The sequence below is a fragment of the Capsicum annuum genome, chromosome 10, assembly GCF_002878395.1.
Source record: "Capsicum annuum cultivar UCD-10X-F1 chromosome 10, UCD10Xv1.1, whole genome shotgun sequence".
Taxonomy (NCBI): Eukaryota; Viridiplantae; Streptophyta; class Magnoliopsida; order Solanales; family Solanaceae; genus Capsicum; species Capsicum annuum.
In genome coordinates, this window is record NC_061120.1 from 86,274,505 (window position 1) to 86,296,515 (window position 22,011).

The 22,011-nt window shown below is 33.2% G+C and overlaps 1 long non-coding RNA gene across 1 annotated transcript; it reads right to left on the reverse strand.

The window, feature by feature from the left end:
• Positions 1-8,353: 8,353 nt before the first annotated feature.
• Positions 8,354-9,096, reverse strand: LOC124887929. Its single transcript, XR_007045568.1, has 2 exons — positions 8,813-9,096; positions 8,354-8,629 (listed from the first exon to the last, which is right to left on the reverse strand). It is a non-coding gene; the product is annotated as an uncharacterized LOC124887929 (long non-coding RNA).
• Between the last annotated feature and the right edge of the window lie 12,915 nt (positions 9,097-22,011).

The following is a 22,011-nucleotide window of genomic DNA, read 5'->3' on the forward strand; positions in this document are numbered from 1 at the left end:
TCATACCCTGAACTGGCGAGTGAGTTCCCATACTTTGGTTCACTCGGTGCTAACTTCTACTCCTATCTGAAGGACACTGAACTGAATAACTAAGCTAAACTAAATAACTGAACTGAACTAATACTGATTCTAGTGGTAATGTTTAGCAGAGCTAAACTAAGTTTACTGGATTCCAATGACTGACGGAATGTACTGAGTTCTGAGGACTGGTTAAGAGTACTGAAGTTACTGAGATTGACTGTGAATACTGAGGTTGTGAGGTTACTGAGAACTGAGATTACTGAGATTACTGAGATTTTTGAGTTTTCCTGAGTCACATGACTGACTGAATTCTATAGATCATGACTTGACTGAGAGTATCGTGAAAACATGACATGGATCTAGGCACACAACTATATTTTTTGGGTACAAGTACCCCCAGGACTCGATGGAAGGAAACTGACACAACTTGAATTTATTGAGTACACGACCATCAATAAAAATCCATAATATGTGAGTGGTGGATTTCATGAAGTATGTGGTCATCATAATATCTATCATGAATAGGAATGCTTATAATCAAGTCATAAATCTCATATTCTAATATCATGGGCATTCCGACAACATATACTATTCATAGCAATCACATGGAAACCATTCAAGTGTAAGGGAACAGCAACATGTAACTTTTAGTTCATATTGTAATGATTTGGGGATATTATACTTCATGTATTTATTCAACATCTCAAAAATGGTAGGGAAAGCATGGATATATTTTGAGTACATAATTTATATCTCCATTATCATACATACTTTATACCACAACAATAACAACACATAATTTGCATGGAAATTCATATTGAAGTGTATGACTAACATGAACTTGTTATATAGATATCATGAAATCATGTAAATATGAAGTTCTAACATACTAGGCATTTTATCGAACACCTTGAATGCATTCTTTAAGTCATAGGTAGATTTCATACTTGCATTCTATCAATCTATCTAACGATTATATTTTTAAACTAACAACATAACTTTTATGAGATATACAGTCACGATACTATTATTTAGCAAAAAAAACAAGCATCAACATGGGTATGATAATATCACCATAATCAACTAAGCTTTTGTATTCTAAAGATTTATTCTTGAACTCCATGGATGAAAGGAGTCTATGGATGAACACTATGCATACCTTGGAAGGGAGGTTCTTGATAATTGATGGAGGAATTTCCTTGAAATTTGATTTTCAAGCTTGATTGTGCAACCCTAGTTGTTTTTTCCTATGGTTCTCTTGGATGATGAGCTTTGAGATGTTAATAGGGTTGTAATGTGTTTAGAAGCTATATATTTCGTAGGGTTAAGTATAAGGATGTGTAAGGAGTGTTAAAAGACTTAATTACCCTTAAAATAACTCAAAACGGAGTGTTTTTTTGACACCTGAAACTGACTTAGGTGGCACCTAAGTGATTGCCTAAGCTATTTTGTGCGGCACCTAACCAATCCCCTATGCTTGGGTTGGGCGGTGCCTAACCAATCATCTATCCTTACTGTCTCTCACGAAAAAGGGCATAACTTTTCGTTCGGGTATTGGATTAAGGAGAAATTGGTATCGTTGGAAAGCTAAATTGATTCTGTACAATTTGGTGGGTCTAAATAAGCCAAAATACCATATTAACATCGAGTTATACTCATTCAAAGATGACCCTTGCAACATCGAACACTAAAACTTGATGGATTCAAAAACTCTTAGCTTGTATTACCTTAAGTGACTCATATGAATATGCTTAATATATCATAAGCTATCTTATCGCTAGGATACTCATTTTAAGTCATGCACTAAAATGCTACTCACAGGATAGGAGGTGTCATACGTAGGAAAAATGGTTCGTCTCCTAGCTTAGAAACATACGGGGTATTACACTATCGAAGAATAGAATAATCATTGATACAGATAATAAAGGTTGTTTACAAGCATCTGTTATTAGTACCTCAGAAAAAATGAAAATCAAAACAATTATAAAAATGGAGAAAGAAATGATATACTTAGTGTTAGAGATTTCATTTGATGTTTAGTGGTTGTCAGCGGCTGTGGTGCGGCCAGCTTGGCCAGCTTGTCACCGATAATGGCGACGATGAGGGTAGTTGTCGGCGATTGTTTCACGTGGCGGTGGTGTGGATAGCTCGGCCAGCGTATCGACAGTGATGGCGACGATGATGAGGGCAACCGGAGAGAGCCAGAGAGAAGAGATACGGCTGAAGTTTTTTAGAGTTAGATTAGGGTATTGGTATTTGGGTGTTATTTATATGAAAAAACAAGGTTTAATCTCAGTTGTCAATCTCATGAGATCGACGGTTGTGATTAAAATTGAAAAGGAAATTGAAAATTGATTTAAAAATGAACCAAATTGAATTCAAAAATAGGTTAAAATTAATATCAATTAGTTGTAAGGTTGGCTTAAATTTAAATAGAATTTGAGAAGATAATTGAATTAACTTAGGTTGCTAGTTAAATATAATAATAAATTCATAGTAATAATAATTTTAAAAAATATTATAAAAAATTTTATTCTTACAAATAAATTATATATGTCACATAGAAAATATTATATAAAAATTACCGATAATAAATTTGAAAGAAATTGAGCATAAATATAATAATAATAATAAAAAACAAAATCAAGGTGACATCTTTTGATTATTTTCTCTATGAGATTTATAGAAAATGAATACAACAGCTAACCCGATTTAGTCCCACAAATTGGGGTCTGTGGAGGGTACAGTGTATGCAGACCTTACTGCTGAGGTAAATAAGTTGTTTCAAATAGACCCTCGATTCAAGAAAAATAGTCTAAAGTTGTCCAATTTCAAGAAAATATATTAGTGAAAATTGATTTAATATTGACCGTTGATCAAATATGATGAACGGTTGCGATTAAAATTGAGGAGATCAGTCAACTTGGGATTAGATATTGGGTTAAAAAATATGAATTGGGGATTTCGATTGAGTCAAGTTAAACTCAATTGACACAAATTGAGTATAAATGGCTAGAATTTAAATAAATTAGGAAAAATGAATTGAATTAGGTTGATATTTAAACTATAGTAACTATATAAAATTAATATTAAAAAATAAATAAAATTACTATTTTTAATAATTGAGTAGGCCGCTATTTAATAAATATAGGAAAGACGTAACAACAACAACAACAACAACAACAACAACAATAATAATAATAATAATAGACAATGTTTGTAAATTATGGGAATGTATAATTGCAAAAATAATTTAATAAATATTAGCAAAATTATGTAAAATATTATATAATGTAAAAAATAATAATATAAAAATAAACTAACCTGATTTAGTCCCACAAATTGAGGTCGGTGAAGGATACAGTGTTCGCAGACCTTACCGCTAAGGTAGATAGGTTGTTTCCAATAGACCCTTGGTTCAAGAAAAATAATCTGAAGTAGTCCAATTTCAAGAAAAAAAATAGTGAAAGTTGATTTAATATTGGCCGTTGATCAAATAAATGAACGACTGAGATTAAAATTGAGAAGATGAGTCAAATTGGGTTAGAAAAGATTGAATTTTAAATTTCGATTGGGTTAATACAATGTATTAATCGTACAAAATTGATGTTGTATGTCGCTCTTCAAAAATGTATATCTTTAATTTAATTTTATAAAAGTTATGTATTTATTAGTAAATTCAAAATATCAAATATCGATCGATAGTGTCAGTTTCATAACGTTAATTTTTATTTATTTTTAGCAAAAGCGACACTGTCCATCACTTTTTGTAAAAAAATATAAAAATAATTAAAAATTGCGATGGATAGCGTCGCTAGAATTAATATTTTAAAAATAAAAAATTATAGTGACACTGTCCATCGTTTTTTGTAAAAAATACAAAAAAAATTAAAATTGCGATGGATAGCATCGTGCTTCTAGAATTAATATTTTAAAAATAAAAAATTATGGCGACGTTATCCGTCGATTTTATTAAAAATAAATAAAATAAAAATTAAATTTAAAATCGACAGACAACATCGTTTTTGAAAATTTAATTATTATTATTTTTAAATAAATAATGACACTATCCGTCGCATTTATTAAAAAAAATATAAATTATTTGTTAATTAATTGACACAATCATGCACGAAAAAAATGACGGATATTAAGGCTCGATATAACTGTAATAAAAACATAATAATAATAACGAGGAAAATAATAAGACTCGATATAAATTTGGTTTAAAAATGAACCAAATTGAATTCAAAAATCGATTAAAATTGACATCAATTATATATAAGGTTGGCTATAATTTAAATAAAATTGAGAAGATAATTGAATTGACCTAGATTGCTATTTAAATATAATAATAATAATAAATAAATATTAATCAACGGCTGAGATCGAAAGATTAAGAATTTGGTTTAAAACATTGAATGAAATTTGAAATTAAGTTCAATTGGACATAATTGGGCTAGGATAGTAATAAATTGGATAAAATTAGGCTAAAATTATTATAAATTAGCAAAATCGGGCTAGAAAATAAATAAATTAGAAGAAATTAAATTGACTAAGGTTGCAGATTAATACAATAATAATAGTAAAATAAATAATATAATTGATCTTAGATTACTTATGAATAAATTGTGTAAATAAAAATATGACACATAATATATTACTTTAAAATCAATTATAACAATAATTTGAAATAGACACCTATAAATTATGAATACAAACTTTAAAATAATAGATAATAATAATAATAATAATAATAATAATAATAATAATAATAATAATAATAATAATAATAATAATAGACAATGTATTAGTAATTTACGAGTGTGAATACTAAATAAAATATTAACAAATTACGTAAAAATATTACATTTAAATTGATAAATTGCAAAAAATAATAATAAAAGTAATAAAATAATTTTTATATTTTTAAATCATGAATGTGACATATTAATATTTGTTTGATACAAGAATAATGTGTGAAAAATTATTAATAGTTAAAATTAATGATTTTGACAAAACAACGGCCTAAAAGGAGTATCAGGCGGTCAAAATTGGGTGTCAACACACACAAAATCAGAACCTTTGACTTCAAAATAATCGTTTGGGAAACTTTTCAAATGAAAAAAGTATCAAGTTTACAGTAGAAGCTAAAGAAACTAACCTCTGATTTCGAATATCTCTCAAACAATTGAAACTTTGATTTTCGGGTCTTCTCCTTGTCTTCTTAGAGAAAATTTAATTTTGATTTTGATGTTTTGATTTTTTGGATCGGTTTTGATTTTAAATTTTAGAAATTTAGTTAAAAACGGTTTGATTTTTTATATTCAAAAAAATAGTTAAACCAAAAAACCAAAATTATATAAATAATATATATTTTATTATATGTCTAAATTATATATATATATATATATATATTAATTTATATATCAGTATAAATAATATTTTTCTGTTGTTTTATTTCATTTCATCCATGTTGAGTTATTTATATTTGGAAATGAAAAATAGGTTTGAAAAAAATTATTTTTTTCTAAAAAAAATCAGCAATTTTAAATGCCCGGTTATGACAAAGAAAGACTCACTACTTTAATCTTCAAAATCGAAATAAAAATTTGAAATAACCGAATCGAATTTATAGAGATCGAACCAAATCAAATTTATTTTGGTTTGATTACGATCGTCATTTTCGTCCATCCGAAAATCAAAAAATCAAACCGATATAAACAAGCAAATCGAACAAACAGAATGTCCACCCCTAATCTCATCATATATATAATTCTGAAGTTACCTAATACTTTCAACTAAATGTAAAATAAAATAATTTTTTATTTTGTTTCGTGATTATTACACCTTATATCTCACACCAAACGACTCCTAAATGTATATTATATTGATATATTATATTTTCATGCGTAGTATGATGCCTTACAATTATATTTAAATAAACCAATAGAAAAACACGCTTTATTTGAGCCGTGAGCCATTCTTCGCACTATCTTAAGCCAACGAATTTTCATCTTTTTAATTTTTTAGTGATAAAATAATGAGTCAAGCTAAGGTTTATTCAACTCGAATACATCTGTGATATCATCTATGTCAACAAACTAATTTTAATTTCTTGAGCATTTTTTGCTTGATTAGATGTGTCCACCGATTTAATGTCTAATTTCTTTTTATTTTATGTTTTTTATTCTTCAAGTTTATACTTTTCGTATTAAAATTTTTCAAGTCACAAAAATCCTACTTAAATCCCCAAGATATAATTTCAGCTAAATTTATAGCAACATAATCTCCCAATAATTTTCTAAGTAATAATTTCGTAGGTAAATCCCCAAGAAATAATTTCAGCTAAATTTGTAGCAACACAATCCCCCAATAATTTCTCAAGTAATAATTTCGTAGGTAAATCCCCAAGAATAAATTTTAAGCAAAATTCGCAGCAAATAATTCCCAAATAATCTCCCCTTTAATAAAATCCGCCACATAAATTTCCACCAAATATCTCTACGTAAATCCATAAGATAAATTACCTGAGGATTTTCCTATGGATTTAAAATATATATATATATTTGTCCATGTACCTGAGGATTTACCTAGAGATAAAATACCCGTCGATACATTTCCCTAGGTAATGTCGCAAATACAAAATTTGCGCAATATGACGCCAAATTTACCTGCAAAATTTATTGGGAATATATAATTCGCAGGTAACATATTCTAATGTTGAAAAATTTTAAATTTTTACAGATAAAATTTTATGTATTTCTTAGGATATTTTTTCTTAGATAAAATTCCCAAGTAATTGACAGTTTTGTAGTAGTGAGTGTCAGGTCTCGAAAGTTCAAAAAATACATCAAGAAAGAAAATTTTGAATAGAGAGAGAATAGAAACAAATAGAAAGAAGGCTCAGTCCAATAGGTGGTTTAAGTGTGAAAAACTTGACCATCTGATTAGAGGTTGTCCCTTGTTGAAGGAGGACTAGAAGAGGGACACACGAACACCAAGAAGTAACAACAGATTATTTCAAAAGAATTCAAAAAGGCCACGAAGGAAACTTGGGGAGAAACCACTGATGAAGAATCAAATGATTTAAGTGATGGCACTGGAATGATAGCTCTCAGATCTTAGAGTTAGTCCAAGTCCAATGATGAATCCTCTGAGGAAATATAAATGAACTTAAAACTCAAGTTCACAACTTATCCAAAAAATAAGGTTGTTAATCCTTTACTTTCTATAATGGATGAATTTCATTGTGAGACTATGAAAGAGAATGAATTATCTAAAACTCTCCTGAGTTTAAAATCTACTTGCAAACTTTTAAGAAATATAAAAATGAACTGGAAACAATTAATGGAACACTCACTAATGAAAACAACAAAGTGGAGGAGACAATATCTTCACCTGAAAGCATTCTTAATCTAAAAAAGATTCAAACTGTGAGCAAAGCAAAAGTTAGCAATAATCAAGTCTCTTTATTCTGAAGTTAATGCACTAAAAATGCATCTGAATAAAGAATTCAGAAAATAAATCAGAGCTCCAAGATACTTTGAGAATTATTAATTCCGACCTAGAAATGACAAAAAAGTGGAACAAATCCACTGAATCTTTAAATTGGCTAAATGAACATCACAACATGTAGGGTTTGAAATCGAGATGGCGTCACACAAAAGCTTAAAATTGCAAACCAAAGTGGCAAAGTATTATTATATTGTTTGGCTATTGGCCTACATATGAAACAAATAAGTCAAATAGCTCGATGGATCCTTATACTATGTTCGTTTTGTAAAGTAGATACTTCTATTTATTCATTTGTCATCTGAACCCTTCAACCCACCAGAACACAATATTTTAAACCCCTTAACCATTGACCAAATTTAGGTGACATTAAAGTATCTGAGTTGGACATAGCGCGTGTAGTCACGCGTGGAGGTGCAAGTGGACATCATTTTTTAATTAAAATAATTTAAAAAAAATATAAAAAAAAAAGGAAAGAAAAAACCTTTCTCCTCCCCTAAACCTTTCTTCTTCGCACCACTACAACCCCGCCACCCCTATCCTCACCCCAAACCCCAACCACCCATAACCTTTCTTCTTTGCACCAGTAGTACAACCCCCACTCCACCCCCAACCCCACTCCCACCCCTAACCCATTCCTCTGCACGACACAATTACAACTCAACTCTATAATTCCCATGATGACAACTGCAATTTGAAGCTCATCCTTTGAAGCTCAACTTGCAATTGTGCCTACTGCTATACATATAAATTAAGACAACAAAAATTAGAGACTATAATTCAATTCTCAAATTAAAATACATTTATGTAACATAAAAAGTTTAAGCAATAAAGTTTCATCAATGGAAATTCAAAGTCCACAAATTTATGTAACATACAATAGGTTTTCTCTCAGAGAAGAAGTCAACTTCATTAACGATGGCATGTTTATCATCTTTGTCGGGAAACATTTCAGCAGGGTTCAATCTTGGACGACATTCAAGAAACCTCACCACCGCCACTGCAGCCGTCGATGATGACGACAATCTAATTTTTATCCAAATTCAATTTTTCCAATTATATCAGCTCCAAACCTCCCATAAAACACCAACATTCGCTGAAAAAGAAACAAAATTCATCAAATCTGATCAAAACCCAACTCCAATTTTCATCCAAAATTTAATTTTTTTCAACTACATAAACTCAAAAAACCTCTCATCATAAAATACCAATTTTCACACAAATAAACTAAAAAACATAAAAAATTCAGTATATCCGATCATATCTCAACATGAACAACCTTAATTCCACCAAAAAAATTCCACTAAACTACAATTTTTTTCTCTATAATTCAAAATTGAAACCCAAAAAGGGATTATAGAGAAAAAATTGTAGTTGGTGAAATTTTGAGACTTTTTCGTATCACCATGTTAGCACTTGGTGAATTTTTTTAGCGATGGAGGGATTTGAAAAGAGAGAGAAGAGATTAATGACGGAAGAGAGAAAGGGCAAGGACGGGAGGGGGAGGTTTGTTTTAGAAAAAAAAATTTAAATTTTTTTTATCTTTAATTGAAAAATGATGTGAAATCTACGTGCAAGCTGATATGGAAGCAAATGTGTTGCACACATTGAAAAAGGGTTCAAAATATTTATTTTTATTAAGTTCAAGGGTCCATATGACAAACATGTAAGTAGGAGTATCCACAATATAAAACGGATATAGTACAAGGATCCATCAAGCTATTTTACCAAACTAATAGAAAAAAAACATAAAATACTATTAGAGAGAATTTCTCTCTTTAAAAATAAGACTTTTAAAGACTACATTATGGATACTATTATTTCATGGTATGAGAAGAGGAGTTTTCTATTAATAGAGCTCCAAAATCATTCCTTCAATAAAAAAGTTTGCCAAATATGAAAAAGAATTATATTTTTTTTTAGAAAAAGTAAAAGTTATTATGGTATTACTTTTATTTTCGTTCTAAGAAAAGTAAAACTAAATTTTGTAAGAAAATTAGGGCAAAAACCATAACAAATCTCCCCTTTTGACTTGATTTTTTTTACTTATCTGCCCTCTTCACATGCATGAACTTCGTTCTTCATAAAATTTCATCACTGCTACTTGTCATGGTTATAAATAAGATTTAAAATATCATAATTAAAAATAGATTAAAAATTAATATTTAATTTTTATTTTTAAAGGTGCAGTAGCAGGAATGTTGAAAATATGATTGAAACTTCTTCTCCACATGTAGTTGGATAAAAAAGTCCTCATTATCATCAAATTGATTGCAAATTGCTTTGAAACGCCTTAGCCTTGTCTTTAACCCCATTTCACCAAATCACTGAATCTTTAAATCATAGGCTATGATATCACTTGTTGGGTTCAAAATTGAGAGGACGTCATGCGGAAGGTTAAAGTTTCAAATCAAAGTTGTGATAATTCAGATGACACAATATAAAATACTAAAAATAAACTATTATTACTCATTCCGTCCCATTTTATATGTCGCCATTTTCTTTTTAGTCTGTGCTAAAAATAATGTCATCTTTCCTTTTTTTTGGTAACTATATAATGATAATATCCCTATTTTATCCTTACTGGATTCTACTTAATAAGAAAAGACAACTAACAAGTAAATTTTAAGAGGGCGATTTTGTAAACTTTACAAAGTCATCACTAATTATTAAACTCTGTGCCCAGTCAAATGACGATTAATAAAATGGGACGGAGGGAGTATATGATTTGGCCATTGACCTACATATGAAACTAATATAAAGAAAACATAAAAAAAAAATATTAGATAGAAATCTCCCCATAAACAAGACTTTTAAAGAGTAAATTGTGGATACTATTGTGTTATAGTTTTAGAAGAGGAATTTTCAATCTATAGAGGTCCAAAATCATTACTTCAGAGATTAGCCAAATAAGGAAAAAAATTATATTTCCCTTCTAGGAAAAATAAAAATAGTTATGATATTACTTTTATTTTCTTTATAAGAAAAATAAAATTTAAATTTGATAAAAAATAGGACGAAAAACCCTAACCCAACATAGGTTGTAGTGGTCTTGGCTACAAAAGCATGCAGGCTAGATAGGATGTCCAAAGAAAATATGTTGACTTGCCCGAATACCGATTATGTAGTCACTGTTGAAACACTGGACCCTACAAGTATGAATGTTTAGCCAGAATAACAGTTTGGGAGAAAATTGGAAGCATTGTTAAATGTGTTGGAAAAGATATGCTTTATAATGTTTCTCGAAGGGGACCCAAACAACTTTGAATTCTAAGTCTAATACTTAATGTAGTTTTGCAGGCTAAGGCGAGAGGAAGAAACCAATGATTATAATTAAATTTTTAAAGTGGTTGGTCGATGAACATGAGTTGTGATGGGATAGCATTTTAATATTTTCTTTAATAATATTAATATGCTTCACTCTTTGATTACCTAATTGATTACTGTAATCCTTGTTCCATCCGTTTGTGTAACTTTCCACTGTAAGTTAATTTTTATATTAACTGAGGCATCACTTTTATGCCTATTAAAGTTGGAGTTAATGGTAGGCACATAGTGGACGTGGTCACTGCGTGTAAGTTATCATCATCAACAAAAACAACAACATACCTAGTGTATTCCCACCTAGTGGGTCTTGAACTCAACTTTTGTCCAAAGTTGTTGAGTTATTCTTTGTGAGAAAGGTTGTTGTATCCTGGAGGGAACAAGTAAAAAAGAGTACTGGGGATTGAATCTCCTTAAAGAGAGGGAGATAACCACGCCTCAGTCGAAGAAGAAGATATTATTTTTTATTTTCTTCACTTGTATTTTTTAGTTGTAAGTTTATTGTAATTTCACTAACAATTTTACGGAGATTCAATGGCAACAACTAAAAAATCCGTGGATATCAAGACGGGAGATCTCAACAACCCATTCCGGTTCAACGGTACACACTTCAAGAGGTGGAAAGGTAAAGTACTTTTCTACTTAAGTCTTCTCATTATCTCTTATGTGTTAACTAAAGGGAATTCAAACAAAGTATATAACTCTTCCATGACCGACAATGAACTTATCTCTTTTTAAGAGAAAGTTAAAAAATATGATGGTGACTCCTACAAGTATCGATATTTTCTTCTTAATTGTCTATCAGATAATTTTTATGATTATTATGATAGAACTTACTCTAGTGCAAAGAAAATTTGGAAAGCATTGCAGAGTAAGTATGACACTAAGGAGGCGGGAGTGAAAAAATATGCGGCTAGCAGATTTTTTAGTTTCCAGATGATGGACAACAAATCAGTGGTAAAACTTAAGACTTCAAAATGATTGTTGACGAGCTCAGGTCTGAAGAAGTCAAAATTAGAGATAACCTTATTAATTGTGGCACAATTGATAAATTTCAACCTTCGTGGAAAGAATTTTAAAAAACTATGCGCCACAAGTAAAAGGAAACTTCTCTTAAGACTTTGATAATGAGAATCCACATGGAAGAAGAAGCAAGGGACCAAGATGCACTTTTGCAAACAAAAAAGAACAACATCATACCGAAGGTAAATCTAACTTCTTCAAATAATGCTACCCCTGAAACTAACAAAAATACTACCTTGAAGTTTAAGAGGAAAAAATTTAAGAAAAATGATGGTACACATCCCAAGAATAATAATGGTGGAAACAACTAAGCAGAAAATCAACATGCACAAGAAAAAGGACTGTGCTTTATCTATGGCAAGAGTGGACTTACTGCTTGATTTTGCATATTTCGAAAACGTGAGTCTAAACCTCAGTCAAACGTTATTGAAGAACCATTTATGGAAGTCATAAAAAATATTAAGATGGTGGAGAATGTTGATGGATGGTGGACTGACTCTAGTGCAAACCATCATGTCTGTTATGACAAAGACTAATTTAAAAAAAAATATAAATTTTGAGGAGCCCAAAACCCTCATGCTTGAAGATTCACATACCACTCAAGTGCTTGGAATGGGAGATGTTGAGTTGAGTTTCACTTCTGGAAGAGTATTACTATTAAAAGATTTACTTTATATTCCTTCCATGAGAAAAAATTTGATGTTTAGTTTTCTTCTTAATAAAGCAGGCTCCAAATAGATTATTGAATCTGATTAGTATGTAATTGTTAAAAATAATGTTTTTGTGGGAAAGAGGTATGCATATGATGGTATGTTCAAGTTGAATATTGAAATAAATAAAACATCTACTTCTGTTTACATGTTTTCTTTTACTAATTTTTGGCATGCTCGTTTGTGTCATATAAATGAACATTAAGTGAGAATCATGAGTAGTTTAGAATTAATTCCAGTAATCATAAAGAACTTTAAAAAATGTGAGTGTCAGACCCCTCAAAATTTCTAAGCTTAATTTAGCCTTTTAAGCTTGTCAAGGGGTTCCAGACTTATTCTAGCTAAGTTCCAAGACTTAGTTTATTTTTAGCCTTCAAAAGTTGGAAATCTCATTTCACGACCTTAATGTCCTTTAATGGTCTATATTTTTATTAATTCATGATAAAAAAGGTCAATAGGTGTTCCTGGACAAGTTTTGAATTTCTCAGACCTCGTTTAAACCATGTTTGGAAGTCCAAAATAGTAGACCAACGCGATCTTAGCATACCACATTGCCTATCACGTTGGTTAATATTGTTACCAAATTTCCAGTCGAAAGTCCTGAGACATGGCGCGATCATGGCGCGACGCGTCGAGTATCGCGTCACCAAACACATTAGTTCCCAGTTTCATTCATTAAATGATCGCATCCTTAAGAGTAATTAGGTCATTTGGCCCCGACCTTCATCCCTTATAGCACAAAATTTAGCCCTCTTTTGGCTAAATACATTCATTATTTAATAAAAAACCCTAGGCGATTAATTTCAATTTAAGAACTCAAGCTTTCTTCCACCAATCTTAAAGAAATTGTCAACCAAGGTATGTAAAGTGTTCATCCAAGGGTCCATTTCACCCTTGGAGTTCAAGAAACCCTTTTCAAAATATAAATTTTGAATTCCATGTTGTGGGTTTGATTGTACACGTGTTTATGTTGTGATATGATTTCCAAGATTGAATCTTTATTGAATTTTCATGACTTTATTTTAGCATGTGGATTGAAATCCTTAAATTTAAAGTTCTTGATATAGCCATGATATATTAGTTGTTGATTCATGCCTTAGAAAAGGTTATGCCTTCCATGTGTTTGTAAAAATGCCTAAGTGAATAAGAATCGTGTATTATGACCTATTTGTGATCTCAATTATGAATTCATGATGTACCCACATGTTCAAAATGACTCCCATGCTAAAGCTATGTCTTGTAATGATTTGATGAAATGCTCATAAGTATGTATTTGTGAAATTATATTACGTTAGCATGTATTCCCATTCATGTGTAGGATTATGACTTGCGAATGCTTCATGAAGTCTCTCAATGATAGTATTATGAATTGTTGACTATGGTCATGTATTCAAGTATTGTCATGTCTCATTTATTTTTATTTCATCGAGTCCTAGGGGTATTTAATACCCGATAATTTAGCTGTGTGCCTAGAGCCAATGTTAGTTTTGAAGATAAACTCAGTCAAGCCATGATCATTAGAATTCAGTAAGTCTTAGAACTCAGGAAAACTTAGTAGTATTCAGTTCAGTCCTCTATAACTCAGTCAGTTAATAGAATTTAGTAATATTCCATCAGTCAACGGAATTCAGTGAACTCAGCCTAGTTCAGTCCATTATACTCAGTTTAGTGTCTATTCAGTTGGGAGTGGGATTTAGCACCGAGTGAACCCAAGGATGGGAACTCACCTACCAGCAGAGGGTGTGATTCTTAGAAGTAGTCCTTACATTCCAGAACTACGTAACCAGCATAGGTTGAGATATCAAAACCTATTAGATGAGGGTTAATGAGATGGCTTAACCTGTCAGATGAGGGTCCCACAATTCTCTTTAGAGTACCTAACAGATGAGGGTCACTCACAGCTTGTCCTTACTAGTGGCACGGTATTGACACCCTTCCAATTGGGGTTACAGATTGGACCCCAAATCAGTTATAACATTTTATTGGGGCATATTGGTTAGATGACTACCTCCCACAGTCTCAGTCTCAGTCTTCAGTAAGGAACTCAGATAGTTCTATAGATTTTAGGACTGTCAGATACAGTAACTTAGTTTAGTACGGAACTTAGCTAGTTCCCTTAGAATCAGGACTGTCATACACAATTACTCAGTTATCAGTTATATCATTTATCATTAATCCATGTTATCAGTAAACTTAGTATTCAGAGTCCTTATGATTTCAGTTACAGTTATGTATTCATGCATGTATCCTTACGTAGTCATGTTCATGTTATCTAGTCAGTTTAGTTCATGTATATGAACCCTTGCATTTAGCCTTACCTCACTATGACTACCAGTACATTCACACGTACTGACATATACTTTTCTTTTGCGCTATGGTGTTTTATACCATAGGTTTGGACGGTCAGATTCTCAATCGCGCTTAGCAACTCAGATATCAGCATTCAGAGTTAGTGGTGAGTCCTCATATTTCGAGGACATGATTATTTCATTCTTTCAGTACTTTAGAACTTAGTTATTTTTAGTAGATAAAGTTATTTGGGGACATATACCATTAACTCCTTATTCAGATAGTTTAGAAGCTTTCAGACTATGGCATGTTCAGACAGTTATTTCAGTCTTGGTATTATCATACCTTGTCCAAACATTGTTTTATTCAGTATTGTTTAGTATTTAGACCTTATGGAAAGTTTTCCACCATATTGACACATTTATTTCAGTTATATTGTTATAATAATATTACTATTATCTAATACTTAGTTATAGATATCAACCATGGGTTAGCTAGTGGTCCTTTAGGATTGTTAGCATTGTGTAACATCTAGGGTACCGAACTCGGGGTGTTACAAACTTGGTATCTGAGTCTAAGGTTCAATAGAGTCATAGAAAGTTTGAAAGCTGCATCTAGTAGAGTCTTGTGCATGGGTGTGTAGCATGCCACATTTATGTACAGAAGGCTATGAGATTTTTTAGGAACTATTTACCTTCTTTCAGTATTCATGTCGTGAGAGTGAGTATGAGCTCTAGTTAAACTCTCAGTCTAATCCTTCTTTCTCTTCCATCTACAGAAAAATGCCTCCAAAGAGGACTCAGGGAAGAGAAATAGAAGATCAGCCATCCCCTCAGCCCGATCAGCCTAATTCTTTAGGCGAACATATCTCCCATGCATAATTCAGAGATGCATTCACTACTCTTGCTCATTTAGTTGCTTCCCAGAATGAATGTCCAGCTATCGTTTTGACTAACCTAGTGGCCAATTCTATTGCAGCTAGAATTCAGGACTTCACCAAAATGAATCCTCCTTCTTTTATCGGGTCTAAGTCAGATGAGGATCCTCAGAAGTATCTTGATCAGATGTAGAAGATTACTGATATTATGGGAGTAACTGCTATCCCGAGTGCTAAGATAGCTGTATATCAGTTGCAGGATATGGCTCACACTTGGTTCCATAAGTGGAAAGTAGAGAGGGTTGTAGATGTAGGGACCATTATTTAGGAAGAGTTTGCCACCACTTTTCTAGATAGATTTATTCCCCTAGAGCTGATAAAAGCCAAGGTGTTAGAGTTTATCAATATCAGGCAGGGAAACATGACAGTGAAAGGGGATTCTCTCAAGTTTACTCAACTAGTTAGATATGCTCCTATGTGGTGGCAGATAGCAGATCCCGATAAGTAAGTTTGTTTCAGGAGTGAATGATAGTGTGGTCAAGGAGTGTATGACCATGATATTAATTAGTGAGATGGACTTGGCTAGGCTCACGATCTATGCTCAGCAGATAGAGGAGCAGAAGAATAAGGAGAGAGAGAAGAAAAATAAGAGAGATAGAACAGGTAGATTCCATTTTAGTCAGCCTAAGTCAGAAGGTGGGAATTGTTCTTAGTTCCACCCAAAGTTTTTAGTTCCATTTCCTTCCTCATCTAGTGCTCCGATTCCTAAGTTCAGGAATGGTAACAAAGATAGGGCGCCAGGATTAGGTCTCAGAGCAGTGTTAGGAGTGCTCGAACTCATCCTTTTTACCAGACTTGTGGAAAACACCATCAGGGTATTTGCAGCACCATCAGGGTATTTGCAGAGCTGACAGTGATGTTTTTTTTCAGATGTGGCAAGCCAGGCCACATAGTCAGAGATTGTCCCCAGTCAGGTTTTCAGGGTCAGCCTAACCGTTCCTCAACTCAGACCGGTCAGCCGAGCCAGCAGTGTGCCACTTTCTGCACCACTAAGGGGCAATGCCAAAATAGAATTTATGCTCTTTAGTCCCAACAGGACCAGGAGAATTCTCCTTATATGGTCACTGGTATATTACAAATCTTTCATATACATATTTATGCTTTGCTAGATCCAGGAATTTCCTTGTCCTTTGTTACTCATTATATAGCAGTTGATTTCAGAGTCAGTCCCAAAATTCTTGCAGAGCCCTTCTGAGTCTCTACCACAGTAGGTAATACTATCATAGCCCAGCGGGTATACAAGAACTGTTCGGTTATGGTATTCCAAAAAGTCACTTCAGCGAACTTAGTCGAATTAGATATGACTAATTTTGATATTATTCTCGACATGGATTAGCTTCATTCCTTCTATGCCACATTCAACTGCAGAAATAGAATTATCCAGTTTTAATTTTCGAATAAACCCATCCTAGAGTGGAGGGGTAATACTTCAGCCTTCAGGGGTCAGCTTATTTCTTATGTAAGGGCAAGAAAAATGATATCCAAGGGATGTTTCTATTATGTTGTTTGAGTTAAGGACTATAGTTTTGAAAATACCAGTCTTGAATCAGTCCCAGTATTGAATGAATATTTAGATGTGTTCCCATAAGATCTTCCTAGAATTCCACCAAAAAGGGAAATATACTTCGGCATAGAACTTCTCCCAGATACTCAGCCCATATCTATTCCGACATATAGAATGGCACCAGCAGAACTCAGAGAACTAAAAGAATAGTTGAAGGATCTCTTAGACAAGGGGTTTATCAGATCCAGTGTGTCCCCATGGGGTGCACCAGTTCTATTTGTGCAAAAGAAAAACGGTTCTCTCAGAATGTGCATAAACTACTGTCAGCTCAATAAGGTCACAATCAAGAATAAGTATCTGCTTCCTAGAATTGATGACTTATTTGACCAACTCCAAGGTGCCAATTACTTCTCTAAGATAGACCTCAGATCAGGCTATCATCAGCTCAAAGTCAGAGAATGTGATATTCCAAAAACAGCCTTTCGTACTCGATATGGTCACTTCAAATTCTTAGTCATGTCATTTGATCTCACCAATATCCTAGTAGCTTTCATGGACATGATAAAACATGTGTTCAAGTAGTACTTGTACATGTTTGTCATAGTCTTCATAGATGACATTCTTATCTATTTTTCCAGTGAGCATAATAATGCAGACCATCTCAGAACAGTATTACAGACTCTCAGAAATCATCAATTATTCACCAAATTCAGTAAGTACAAATTTTGGCTAAGGTAAGTAGAATTCCTTGGTCATATCGTTTTCAATGATGGCATTAGATTGATCCTCAAAAGACCAAAGCAGTGAGAAACTGGACTAGACCCATCACTCCATTAGATATCGGAGTTTCTTAGGTTTGGCTGGCTATTACAGATGGTTTGTTAAGGGATTTTCATCTATTGAATCCCCTACATCCAGATTGACTCAAAAGAAAGTCAAATTTCAGTGGTCAAATTCATGCGAGAAGAGTTTTCAAGAGTTGAAGACTCAACTCACCTCAGCTTCAGTTTTGACTCTTTCAGATGGTCTAGATAGGTATATCGTGTACTGCGATATATCCAGGGTAGGTTTGGGTTGTGTCCCATGCAACATGGTAAGGTCATAGCCTACGTCTCCAGACAACTAAATCCCCATAAGAAGAATTATCTGACTCATGATCCTGAGTTAGTAGCTATAGTATTTGCCTTAAAAATTTGGAGGCACTACATGTATGGGGTGTATGTAGAGGTGTTCACAGATCACAAAAGCCTCCAGTATATATTCACTCAGAAAGATCTTAATCTCTGTTAGAGATAGTGGTTAGAGCTCTTGAAGATTATGACATAAGTGTCCTTTATCATCCGAGCAAGGCCAATATAGTGGCTGATGCTCTTAGTAGGCTATCTATGGGTAGTGTTGCTCATGTTGAGGACAGTAAGAAGAGGTTAGCCTAGGAAGTTCATCAGTCATCCCGATAAGGTCTTCGCTTAGTTGATTCGACAGAAGGTAGTGTATGGGTTTAGAATAGTTCAGAATCATCTCTATTTTCCAAAGTTAAGGAAAAATAGGATAGAGATTCTAGTCTAGTCAAGATGAAAGAGTCAATCAAAGATCATAAGGTAGAGTTTTTTTCTAAGGGGGAGATGGTGTTTTGATTACCAGGGTCATTTGTATGTGCCAGGTATTGATGAATTAAGGTAGCAAATTCTTGCAGAAGCTCATGGTGCATGCTACTCAATTCATCTGGGGCCACCAAGATGTATTGTGACTTGCGGGAGATTTATTAGTGAAGTGGGATGAAGAGAGATATTATAGAGTTTATGGCTAAGTGATCAATATGTCAGAAAGTCTAGATTGAGTATTAGAAGCCAAGTGGATCTATGTAGGAGTTTAATATTCCTACTTGGAAGTGGGAAGAAGTGAACACAGACTTTGTGATGGGTTTGCCTCATACTCGTTATCAACATGATTCAGTCTGGGTTATTGTAGATAGAATGACCAAATCAGCTTATTTTCTTACAGTCTATACCTCTTATTCAGTGGAGGATTACGTCAAACTCTACATCAGAGAGTTGATTAGATTACACAATGTTCTATTGTCTATTGTCTCAGATAGAGGTACCCAGTTCACCTCTTATTTCTAAAAAGCATTCCAAAAGGGTTTTGGTACCCGAGTTTACCTCAGTACAACCTTTTATCCTCAAACTGATGGTCAAGCAGAAAGGACCATCCAGACTTTAGAAGATATGCTGCGAGCGTGTGCAATTGACTTTAAGGGTAATTGGGATGACCACTTTCCTTTGATTGAGTTTGCATTCAGCAATAATTATCATTCCAGCATTCAAATAGCTCCATTCGAAACTCTCTATAGTAGGAGATGAAGATCTCTAATCGGTTGGTTCAAAGTTGGTGAGGCCATATTGGTAAGGCCTGACTTGGTCTTTGAAACCTTAGAGAAAGTTTAGTTAATCAGAGAGAGGATCAAGATAGCTCAGAGCTGCCATAAATTGTATGCAGATGTGTGTAAAAAGGATCTCGAGTTTAAGATTGGTGATTATATGTACCTAAAAATCTGTCTTATGATGGGAGTGAAGAGGTTTAACAAGAAGGGAAAGCTTAGTCCCCAATATATTGGTCCTTTCAAAATTCTTACTCGCTTCGGCAAAGTAGCTTATCAACTCGAGTTGTCTTTAGATCTAACTTCAGTCAATCCAGTGTTTCATGTCTCCTTGCTAAGGAAGTGCATCAATGATCCAGTAGTTTTAGTCCCTATTGAGGGTGTAGATATTTAGAACAGTCTCTCTTATAAGGAAATTCCAGTCAAAATCCTTGACTATTAGATTCGCAGACCGAGGAATAAAGAAGTGCCTCTAGTGAAAGTTCTTTGGCAAAATCAGTCCGTTGAGGGAGTTACTTGGGAAGCTTTCACCCTTGGAGTTCAAGAAACCCTTTTCAAAATATGAATTTTGAATTCCATATGTTTATGTTGTGATATGATTTCCAAAATTGAATCTTTATTGAATTGTCATGACTTTATGTTAGCATGTGGATTGAAATCCTTAAATTTAAAGTGCTTGATATAGCCATGATGTATTAGTTGTTGATTCATGCCCTATAAAAGGTTATGCCTTCCATGTGTTTGTAAAAATGCCTAAGTGAATAAGAATCATGTATTATGACCTATTTGTGATCTCAATGATGAATTCATGATGTACCCATATATTTAAAATGACTCCCATGCTAAAGCTATGTCTTTTAATGATTTGGTGGAATGCTCATAAGTATGGATTTGTGAAATTATATTATGTTAGCATGTATTCCCATTCATGTGTAAGCTTATGACTTGCGAATGTTTCATGCAATCCCTCAATGATAGTATTATGAATTGTTGACTATGGTCATTTGTTCAAGTAGTGTCATGTCTCATTTATTTTCATGCTATCGAGTCCTGAGGGTATTTAATGCCTAAAAATTTAGTTGTGTGCCCAGAGCCAATATCAGTTTTCAAGATTAGCTCAATCAAGCCACGATCAGTAGAATTCAGTCAGTCTCAGAACTCAAGGAAACTCTGCAGTATTCAGTTACGTCCTCAGTAACTTAGTCAGTTAACAGAATTCAGTGTTATTTTGTCAGTCAACGGAATTCAGTGAAATCATCCCAGTTCAGTGTCTATTTAGTTGGGAGTAGGATTCAGCACCGAGTGAACCCAAGGATGGGAACTCACCAACTAGCAAAGGGTGTGATTCTTAGAAGCAGTCCTTGCATTCCAGAACTAGGTAGCCAACATACGTTGAGACATTAAAACCTGTCAGATAAGGGTTGATGAGATGGCTTAACCTTTCAGATGAGGGTACCACCATTCTCATTAGAGTACCTGATAGATAAGGGTCACTCACAACTTGTCCTTACCAGTGTGCGGTATTGGCACCCTTCCAATTGGGGTTAAAGATTGGACCCCAACTCAGTTATAACATCTTGTTGGGGGCATGTCGATTAGATGACTACCACCTACAGTCTTAGTCTCAGTCTTTAGTAAAGAACTCAGATAGGTCTACAAATTTTAGGATTGTCAGATACAGCCACTCATCTTAGTACAAAACTCAGCTAGTTTTATTAGAATTAGGACTGTTAGACACAGTCACTCAGTTATCAGTTATATCAGTTATCAGTAATCCATGTTATTAGTAAACTCAGTATTCATAATCCTTATGATTTCAATTACAATTATGCATTTATGCATGTATCCTCATGTAGTTATGTTCATGTTATCCAGTCAGTTTAGTTCATGCATATGAACCCTTGCATTTAGTCTTACATCACTATGCGTACCCGTATATTCACACGTACTAACGCATACTTTTCTTTGCGCTATGGTGTTTTATACCATAGGTTCGGATACTCAGGTTCCCAATAGCGCTTAGCAGCTCAGATATCAGCAGTCAGAGTATGTGGTGAGTCCTCATATTTTGAGGACATAATTATTTCATTCTTTCAGTACTTCAGAACTTAGTTGTTTTCAGTAGATAGAGTTAGTTGGGGACATGTCCCATCAAATTCTTATTTAGAGACTTTTGGACTATGGCATGTTTAGACAGTTATTTTAGTCTTGGTTTTATCATACCTAGTCTAGATATTATTTTATTCAGTATTGTTTAGTATTTGAACCTTATGGCAAGTTTTCCTCCATATTTCCGCATTTATTTCAGTTATAT